The 10,640-nt window shown below is 25.1% G+C and overlaps 1 long non-coding RNA gene across 1 annotated transcript in view; it reads left to right on the forward strand.

Moving 5' to 3' along the window:
• The first annotated feature begins 1,137 nt into the window (after positions 1-1,137).
• The window catches only part of LOC124419790, a 16,994-nt gene continuing 7,491 nt past the window's right edge, over positions 1,138-10,640 (forward strand). Inside the window, exon 1 of the long non-coding RNA XR_006940813.1 lies at positions 1,138-1,747. This is a non-coding gene — a long non-coding RNA (uncharacterized LOC124419790). The remainder of the gene's footprint in view (positions 1,748-10,640) is intronic.

Here is a 10,640-nt window from a genome sequence, read left to right on the forward strand (position 1 = left end):
AATCTTTAAAATTTTCTCCATATTTTAAAAATTTCACTAAATTTTGAAAATTTCACTTAATTTTAAAAATTTCACCAAATTCTAAAAATTCCATTAAATTATCAAAAATTTTACTAAAATTGGAAAATAATTACATTTTAATAAATTCTTAACATCTGGCAACTTTTTAGGCTATTATATGCGTAAAATTAAGAGTATATTTAACAAAGAGAGCAATTGCTAACACTCACTGTTAAATAAATACTCACTTAACATAACATTTAGTTAAGTTATAATTTCTTTGTTTTCGTATTAACATTACTCTGTTAAACTAAGTGTGTGGGGTTTTGTTAAACTGTTAAATACTGGTTTTCCATATAGAACATGTGTCGAAAAGAGAGTGTGGTGCAGTTTTTGTTTAATTTTTTTTTTGTTTGCATGATGCAGTAATGTTATTTAACAGTGGGGGGATGGTAATGTCATATTTTAACATTTGTTATTTTTTGTTTTCTCGTTTTGTTTACTCTGTTAAAGTTGTACAGTTACAGTGTGGTGTTTGTGCTTGTCTGTGCCTGCTTTTTGGGTATGCTTTCGTTGGCGTAAATTTCTTGTCTTCAGTTCCGGACGTTTAACGCGACTGTGCGGTTGCTTTTAATTTTTGAAAATATTTTGAATGCGCTTGTAAATTTTTTTTGTTTCCCCCAAAAAAAAAACTTTATGTTTTTTCTTTTCATACTACTGTTAATATAATTTGTTGTAATTTTTTATAGTAGAAAAAACAACAAAAGAAACTTTTTTAAAAAAAAAAGTAATAAAATAATTATTTTGCTTAATAAAATAAAGTGATTGTTTAAACAAAAAAAAAAGAAGTTTTTAAAGAAGCTTTAATAAAAGTTATCTTTTTTTTTTGAAAAAAGCTGTTTATAACTTGTTTTTCTAAAAAGAAATAACAACAAAGCAAAACAAAAAATAAAATGAAATTAGTTTTAAACCGAAAAAAAGAAAGGTTTTAAATAATAAAAAAATCTTTAATAATAAATTTAACAAAGAAAAGTGAAAATTAATTTATAACAGAAATAAAAAAAATTCTTAAAAAAAAGTTTTTGTTCACAAAAAAATTTACATAAAAAAGAAGTTTTTGTTAAAAAGAAAAGAATTACAAAAAAAACCTTAAACATATAAATGTTGTTGTAAGATATATTTTATCTTATAGAGAAAAATATTAAACAGAAATTACACCTTCAAAAAAAAAGGTCTATAATCTCTGACAAAAAAAACACACACACAATATTTATTTTAATAATACCTTCTCTATAGAATACACACTTAAAGAAAAAGAGAGAGAGAGTTAGATACAAAGAGTCTGTAATTACTTTCAGAGAGCCTTTCCACATCAAAAAAAAACAAACAAAAAAAAAAGGAATCCAATATTTAGCTAAAGAGCATAAAACACCAACAAATAGCAATTATAAACAGCATCCTTTATTGCTGTTGTAAAACAACAACAACAACATAACTTAGCAGAAAGCAAAGAGATACAAAAAATACCCAAAACAAAGTGAAGTTGGCTGGAGTTTGTATGATGATAAGTGTTGGTAAACGTTAAGAAATTTAATTAAATAATAAAGGTTTCATGTAACTTTTATTAAGGATTTCAAGAAAACATAAATAAAAAGGAATATTTCAAAACTTATTAAGGATTATTTAAACAAAAAAAGCACTAAAAAGGTCTTCGTACACTTAACAAGAAGAAATTTTCTTAAAAAAGGTAACAAAAAGTTTAGATTTTTAATGAAAAACTAGAAATTAAGAAAAATTTAGAAAAAATAGCAAACAAATTGTTAAACAAATAGAAATTCTATAAAAATTAAACAGAAAGTAGAAAATTTTGCACAAATTTCTTATATAGTAGTTTAGATCCATTTAGCTCAGAGCACTTGCCTAATTAAAAGACGAATTTCATCACTTGAAGAGGAGTTATATGAAGAGGAGAGTAGGTTCAATTATGGAAATTTTTTATATAGAAGTTTGGGTCCATTTAGCATAGAACACTTTCCAATATAAAACACGAATTTTTTCATAATGCCAAACTCTTGAAATGATATAAAGGTTCTTAGATTGATTTTCCTTAACAGGTGTAAGATGGAGAGGAGTAGGATCAATTATAAATCGATTTTCTTGGAATTTTCTTATATAGAGACCTGGATCCATTAAGCAGCGAGCATTTTCCAATTAAAAACACGATTTTTTCATAATGCTTAACTTTTGAAACGATATAATGAAAGTTATACTAATTTCCTTTAAGAGGTGAGGAATAGGATCAATTATAAACCAATTCTCAAATAAATTCTTTATATAGAGACTTTGATCCATTAAGTACAAAGCACTTTCCAATTGAAAAGTTTGATTTTTTAATATTGCTAAACTTTTGAAACGCTATAATAGTCGTTAGACTGATTTTCTTTAGAGAGAGGAGTGGGAGAAAAGTTGGATCAATTATAGACCGATTCTCATAGAAATTTGTTATATAGAGACTTGGATCCATTAAGAACGAAGCACTTCCCAATTGAAAAGTTGGATTTTAAATTGGATTTAGTTTTCTTTAAAAAAGGTTATATGGAGAGCTGTAGAGTCAATTTTATATCGATTCTAATAGAGACTTCGATCTATTTATCACAGATTACTTTCCAATTGAAAAGTTTGATTTTTTTATAATGCTAAACTTTTGAAACGATATAAAGGTCGTTAGATTGATTTTCTTTAGGAGGTGTTATATAGAGAGGAGTAGGAGATCAATAATAAACCTATTCTCATAGAAATTTGTTATATAGAGTCTTAAATCCATTCAGCACAAATTACTTTCCAATTGAAAAGTTGGATTTTTTTATAATGCTAAACTTTTGAAACGATTTAATGATCGTTAGACTAAATTTCTTTAAGAGGAGTTAGAAGGAGAGAAGTAGAAATTTGTTATATAGAGACTTGGATCTATTAAGCACAAAACACTTCCCAATTGAAAAGTTGGATTTTTTTATAATGCTGAACTTTTGAAACGATATAATGATCGTTAGACTAATTTTCTTTAAGAGGTGATATATAGAGAGGAATAGGATCAATTATAAAACGATTCTCATATAAATTTGTTATATAGAGTCTTACATCCATTCAGCGCAGATTACTTTCCAATTGAATTGTCGGATTTTACTATAATGCTAAACGTTTGAAACGATTTAATGGTCGTTTGACTGTTTATCCTTGAGAGGAATTAGATGGAGAGGAGTATGATCAATTTTAGATCGATTCACATACAAATTTGTAATATAGAGACTTGGATCCATTCAACGCAGATCACCTTCCAATTGAAAAGTTAGATTTTCTTATAATGTTAAGCTTTTGAAACAATTTATTATTATTTAGACTGATTTTATATAAGAGAACTTATATGGAGAGTTAAAGTATCAATAATGGACCGATTCTTATAAAATTTGTTAAACAGGGACTTGGATCAATTCAGCATCGATAATATCCTGATATAGAAGTCATTTTTTTTATCAAAGTGCAAAACTTTTGGACACAAATTATTGATGGATAAACTGTTTTTTTTTTTTGTAAGAAAAGTTATATGGAGAGGTAAAGGATCAATAATGGACCGAATCTCATGAAATTTTTTAAACAGAGACTTGGGTCAATACCTAATTTAAAAATCGATTTTATTGAGTATTTCGGACTACCAAATATATCTCTAGTTGCGTTGCCGCGACAACAGGACCTTCTCAGTAGTGTGTGGTGGCGCGGTCTAAAAGAGCTTAAGGAATGCACTGGAATGTGTCATTAGATTAAGTGGATTGCGTTTTAAATAATGCAATCTTTTATGGCATCATAAGGGTAGTAATCTAACGGTATATCCAGGTATGATAGAAAGTTCTCAAATCTACCCATTGGATAAAAACGATCACCGTGAAATAAGCCTGTCAAGACAGGTGTTCACATAAAGAACTCGACATTCGGGCCTGGTCAATATAGAGTTTAAGTGTATCAGATCAACCAGCTGATTTGACACCAAAGCCAAGTTATTAACGCTTAGGTGCATTAACTTGGCTTTGGTGTTGAATCGGCTGGTTGATCGTGATTTATCCAAGATCTCTCACGCTTTCGCTTAACGTAAATATTACTTGAAGAAAAAAGATTAGTTTTTATAGCGTTTAGTATTTCGGTCACTGCCAGAAGATCTCCCGGCGTCAATTTGTATGGTAACGAACCTCTTTTGGATGACTACTGTTATTTTAATGGATTAATTTTTCCAATTCTTGTTTCGGTATGAGATCAGTTATGTCTGTTGTTTGTGTTTAATCTTCAAATATCTTCAGTATAAATTGATAACGTCACTGTCGTTTGCGTTTCAATCAGAAGAATGTCCATTAACTTTTCGTTACATAATAAGTCGTTATGGTCCTTCACACCCTTTGAAATATGAAATTGAATGGTTTAACTGACACAAAGTTAGTGAAAATCTTGCCCTATAAACGTTTTTGGTCAATTTGTTTAAAAAAGCTGTTTTGAGTTTTGATTGAAGGAATGGCAACCAATATTAAACTTTTCGTTAGATAACAAGTCATTATGGTCCTTCGCACCCTTTGAAATATGAAGTTGAATTGTTTAACTGACACTAAGTTAGTCAAAATCTTCAATAAGCTAAGAGTTTAAGAATATCAACTTGAAAACTTCTAATGCTAAAGAAAACTCTTTTATCTTTAATATTTCATAAGGTTCGAAGGACCATTAATCAGTTAAAAGATTGAATTCTTATAGCAAGGCAATAAAGATCTAAAATTTCTTTTTTTTTACAAAATTAACTTAAGTCTATCTATAACAGATTCTATCTCTAAGAAACTGAACTATAACCCAAAACATCAATTAAAGTGAAATTATGTTAACAAAAAGTTTTAAAAAGTTTTCTAACAAATTTTTGTTTATATTTCCAAACATTAAAACAATTTCTTGTATAGGAAAATCCTTTTTTACTTAAATCCTTTTCAAACCTTATTAAACTTGCATTTGAAAAAGCTTTCTTCTACACAATTTCCATTCATTCCCTAAGGTTATATGTTTATATATGCAAATATAAATAAAGACTTATAAAAACTTTTCGATTTTACTTTCTTTCTCTTAATGTCTTTGATTACCTTTTTTACATATGCGAATTAGGTTTATTTATCCTGCTTAGTTTTAGTTCAATTTATTAGATTCGTTTAGCTCTAGGGTTTTATATTCTGTTTATAAGTTTATTTTATTTAAATGAATTTTTAAGCAAGAAAAACGCATTAAAATGGTGACAAGTTTTGGTAAAATAAGAAGACTTCAAAGGAAGACTGCAGTGCATGAGTTGAAAAAAGTTTGACAAATTGTTTTTATATTAAGGAGAAGATTTTTTTAAGGAATTTTATAGTTTTGAGTTTAGAAAACACATTTTTGAATATTTAACATTATAGCTTAATGTTTAACCTATGTTTTAAACTCTAGGTCAAAGGTCAACTATAGAAAATAAAGTTTCTATTATAAAACTCTTTCACTTAAGTTTAAATAGTTAAACATTTTAAAAATCAAATCGTTTAAATGTTGCGCTGTTTTTAGCTAAATAGGGTCTTTAGGTCAAAAGGTCATAATGTGATAACTAGGTTCTTTGCTTGACCCATAAATGCAGCAATTTAAATATAAAATAATTATTCTTAATAAGAAACGAGGAACTATTTTTAAGAAATAAGTTTCGAAAAATTTAAATTTTTAACCCCTTAAGTTCAACGGTTCATATTTCATAATCTCAAGACTATTTAAAAGAATCTTTCTAGAGATTATTAAAGCTTAGTTTACAACAAACATATTGTGCAAATTTCATTGAAATAGAACAACTCAGTTGTTTTAGTTAATAGGTCAAAGGTTAAATTTGAAAAAAAAATGAAAAATATTGGAAAAAACAAATCTTAATTGTTTTTTCTCATGATCATTTATAAAAAGAATAATTATTTAAGGAATTTTAAAAAGCTTGACAAATATTAACATTCTGCAGCATAATGGAACCACATTAATGCTTTTTTAGCTAAGGTCAAAGGTCAAATTTTATTAAACAAGTTATTAACTTAACAAACCAGTATTAGAATTAAAATGTTATTTTAAATATTTAAATATATTTTTAATATTGAACAATGAATTCTAAGAATTATTTATATAGAAAAATATTTTGTTAAATTTAAATATTTGACCCCTTAAGGTCAACAGTTCGTATTTCATGTTTTTATGTCCATTTAAGTGAATCTTTGTAGACAAAATTAAAGCTCTGTATGCAGTAGATATTTGGTGCGAGTTTAAGCTAAACAGGACAAAGTGAAGAGGCTTTTTTAGCCAGTAGGTCAAAGGTCAAATTTGAAAAAATGGAAATTTTGGGAAACTAGTTTGAATAATTGTACTTTTACTTGTTTTATATAGAAACAACTACTTTTAGAATTTTAAAAAGTAGTTTATAATTAAGCCTTGATTTCCTCAATTTCTCTTGGCTATACTTCCCCTAGTATTTGACTGTTTTAACCAACAACCGTTTGGCGTTAAATTATTATTCTTGTTTTTTTGTTTCTACATATTCTCATTATAGCCTGTTCATTTGTTTTTGTAAGCCTCCAGCTAAATTAATTATTTTTATTTTGATTTCTTATTGTTGGTTTCATCTTAATAAATTTGCAAAAAAAGAGGGCGTTTTAGTAGAAGAAAAAAACATTAAATGAAATTTTGATAAATTTAGAAATTATTATTTAAACAACTTCTTGCTTAAGTATGCAATTATTAATATGATTAAATTGGGTTAATAAATTAAAAATTAATTTCTTAATTTATACTTAAATGGAATTAAACAATAACATATTCATTTATATTAAATACTAGAATACGTAAGTATGTATGTATTTGTTGTTAGAAATATAAATTAATAATAATAAAAAAGTAATTATTCATGTAGTATGATTATTTTGATATAAGCAATACAATCTAAATTTTTTAAAATAAAACATCAGCAGATGTGTCATAAAAACAGTTATTTAAAGGTATAAATTCTTAAAAAAACAGAAAATTTTCTAAAATTTTTAAAATTCTTTTAATTATTATTGAAACATTTTTCCAAAAATTCAAAATTTTCAAAATATTGAAATTTTTGTTTAAATTAAAAAAACTCAAAATGTTTCTTAATTATTTGTTTCTAAATAGAATAGAGAATATTTGCTTAAAGGAATTTTAAAATTTTCTTTATTAATTTTAAAATAGCGTCTTTTTGACCAGTGAAGTTTTTTGAAAAAATCGATTTTTATAAATTTTTGAAATATATCAAAATTTTGTTCAAGAAACTTTGAAAATTTCTAAATATTTTTATAAATTTCTATTGTCAATAGATCACAGCATAGGTACGATAGGGAATTTTCAAAATTGTTTAATTTATTTTCAAATGGCGGCAAATTGAAGAAAAAAGTTTTTGAAAAAAAAACTATTTTTGTTAGATTTTCGAAAAATTTAAAAATTTTGTTCAAAAAATTTTGAAAATTTAAAAATATTTTTATAAGTTTCTATTCCCAATAGATCACAGCATAGGAACCAAAAGAAATTATATATATTGTTTAATTTATTTAAAAATAGCGGCAAATTGAAGAGAAAGGTTTTTGAAAACAAAAAAATTTTTAAATTTTAAAAATTTCAAAATTTTGTTCAAGCAATTTTGAAAATTTTTAAATATTTTTATAAATTTGTAGTGCCAATAGATCAAAGCATAAGCTAGAAAAGGAATTATTTAAAAATGTAAATTTATTTTAAAATGGCGGTTATTGGAAATGAAAGGTTTTTGAAAAAAAATATTTTTTTAATTTTTGAAATTTTTCAAAATTTTGTTCAAAAAATTTTGAAAATTTTTAAATATTTTTATTAATTTCTATTGCCAATAGATCAAAGCATAGGTATGAAAAAGAATTTAATAAATTGTTTAATTTTTTTCAAAATAGCGGCTAATTGAATAGAAAGGTTTTTGAGAAAAACAAAATTTTCAAATTATTTTAAAATTTTGTTCAACAAATTTAAAAAAATTCTAAATTTTTTAATTACTGTATTACAACTTAATCATAGAATCATATTCTCGAAAGAATTTCTTGAATTGCTTTCTTATTTTAAAAATGTTGGCATTTTAAATTACACGTTTATTTCAAAAAACATAATTTCAAAAATTTTCAATATTTTTTCAAAATTTTGTTAAACAAATTTTGAAAATATTTAAATCTTTCTTAAACATTTTCACCCCAATAGCTTAGAGATTCAAATTGAAAAATAATTATTTAAATTTTTTAATTTATTTCATAATAGCAGCCAGTTGAATAGCAACATTCTTAAGAAGAGTAAAATTTTCAATATTTTTTAATTATTTCAATGTTTTGTTTAAAAAAATTTTAAAATTTTTTCAAGAAAACTTCTTTAAATTAAAGTTAATAGAACAGAGAATAAACTGTAGAAACAATTTTGAAAATTATTTTCTTAAATTGGAAAATGGAGAACTTTAAAATTATAATATTTAAAAGAAAATTTTAAAATTTTTTAATTATTTTTTTCAAAATTTCAAAATATTCAAAAAAAATTTGTGCCTTTTTAATTCTATCTCTTTAATCTTATTCCTAAAGCTTGTGGCTATAACTTCGATAAAGATTTATGTAATTCGATATCTAGTTTAGAAATAGTGACCATTTCAAGTGAAATTTTTTTTTTAAATTTTTTCTTAACCCAAGTTAAGCTCATTATATGTTCCAACTGATATAGATTTTAAAGAAATAATGTACAGAATTTTAAACTCTAATATGTCAGAAATACAAGATGTAAATTTCACTTAAATCCAATTACGTTTGGCTTATCTTTTAGAGCTTAGGTCAAAGGTCAAATTTGGCAAAATTTCAAATTTGAGAATATCATAAATTGTTTTAACTAATATACTTTTAAAAACAGTTTAATTTGAAATTTGTAACATAGAAAGTGAAATTTGTAACCCGCTTAAATTGCTCTATAAGTTTTGAAAGTTTAAAGGTCATTTTAGCTGCTAGGTTAAAGGTCAAATTTAACTTATTTAGATGTTATTTAAAAAATTTAGATATTTCTTAAAGAATTTTGCAGAAACTTAACAAAACTATTGCTTAAGATCTTTTAAAAAGTTTTGGTATATTTTTAACCCTTCAGGAGACTAGGGGTCAATATAAACCCCTACCTCGCCCACTTTAATTTAAAAACTTAGAAACATTTGATTAAAGAAACTAAATCGATAGATTAGCTCAAGAAAATGTTTGTATTAGAAACTAAGGAGACTTTATTTTAGAAAAGAAATTAACCCTTAAACGTCTTAGCTTTTTTTAACAAATATTTTAAAAAATGTTTTAAGCTTTTTAAACAGCTGTTTATTTTAAAAATATTTCCTACATTATTTTTATTAACGCTATTTTGTTAGTATTTAATTGTTTTGAAAAGATAAGAGATTATTTACTATTTCATGTTGGGGGGTAGGCATGGCACATGCCACCAAAAAAAAAAAATAAATAAAATATAGAAAAATCTGTCAAATAATAACAAAAATTCCATTCATAATAACAATTAAAATAATCTAAAGCTAGATTTACTCTAAACTAAAAAAAATCTTATGTTTTTTGTTTCCTCTAAATTAACGCTTTCAAAAAAAACCTTTGCTATTTTAATGTAAAATTTAATTACTTAGTTTAATCAACAACTCCCAGTCAAGCTAGCAGCTGCTGCTGTACTAGCGCAGCAATTAGTTTTTTGATTTTTGCTAAAACTGCAGTTTTTTTGTTTAATCTCTAGTTTTTCAAAAGACAAGGTTATTTTGTTGTCTCTTTTTTTTTTGCTTAATTAAATCAATGACAATGTCATAATAACATGTTAGTGCTTTTTTTTTTCTTGTTTAACTATATTTTTGCTGAAGTTTGTTTAATTTTTATTAATTTGCTTTCATAGTTTTTAAAACAATATTTAGACAAAAAAAGTTATAACATATGCATATTATATACATATTAAATTGTTTATTTATAAATATTGTTTAAATAATAATTTTCTTTAACAAATAACAACTAAGAAAATAAAAATTATCTAATAACAAAAACAAATAAACAAATTTAAAGTGAAGCCTAGCTGCAAGGCTTATTAAAACTCTTACTAGTTATGGTCCATCGAGACTAAAGTCAAACAAAACCCAAGGCACAAACTTGTTTAAAATCTATATACCAGACTATAGTCTTGTTTATAGAATAGTCTATAAACTAATCTATAGTCTAGTAGACAATCTAATCTATAGTCGATTGTCGAGTCTAGTCTAGTCTATAGTCTAGTCTATAGTCTAGTCTATAGTCTAGTCTATAGTCTAGTCTATAGTCTAGTCTATAGTCTAGTCTATAGTCTAGTCTATAGTCTAGTCTATAGTCTAGTCTATAGTCTAGTCTATAGTCTAGCCTACAGTCTAGCCTATAGTCTAGTCTATAGTCTAGCCTAGTCTAGTCTATAGTCTAGTCTATAGTCTAGTCTATAGTCTAGTCTATAGTCTAGTCTATAGTCTAGTCTATAGTCTAGTCTATAGTCTAGTCTATAGTCTA

Source organism: Lucilia cuprina, chromosome 2, assembly GCF_022045245.1.
Source record: "Lucilia cuprina isolate Lc7/37 chromosome 2, ASM2204524v1, whole genome shotgun sequence".
Lineage (NCBI taxonomy): Eukaryota > Metazoa > Arthropoda > Insecta > Diptera > Calliphoridae > Lucilia > Lucilia cuprina.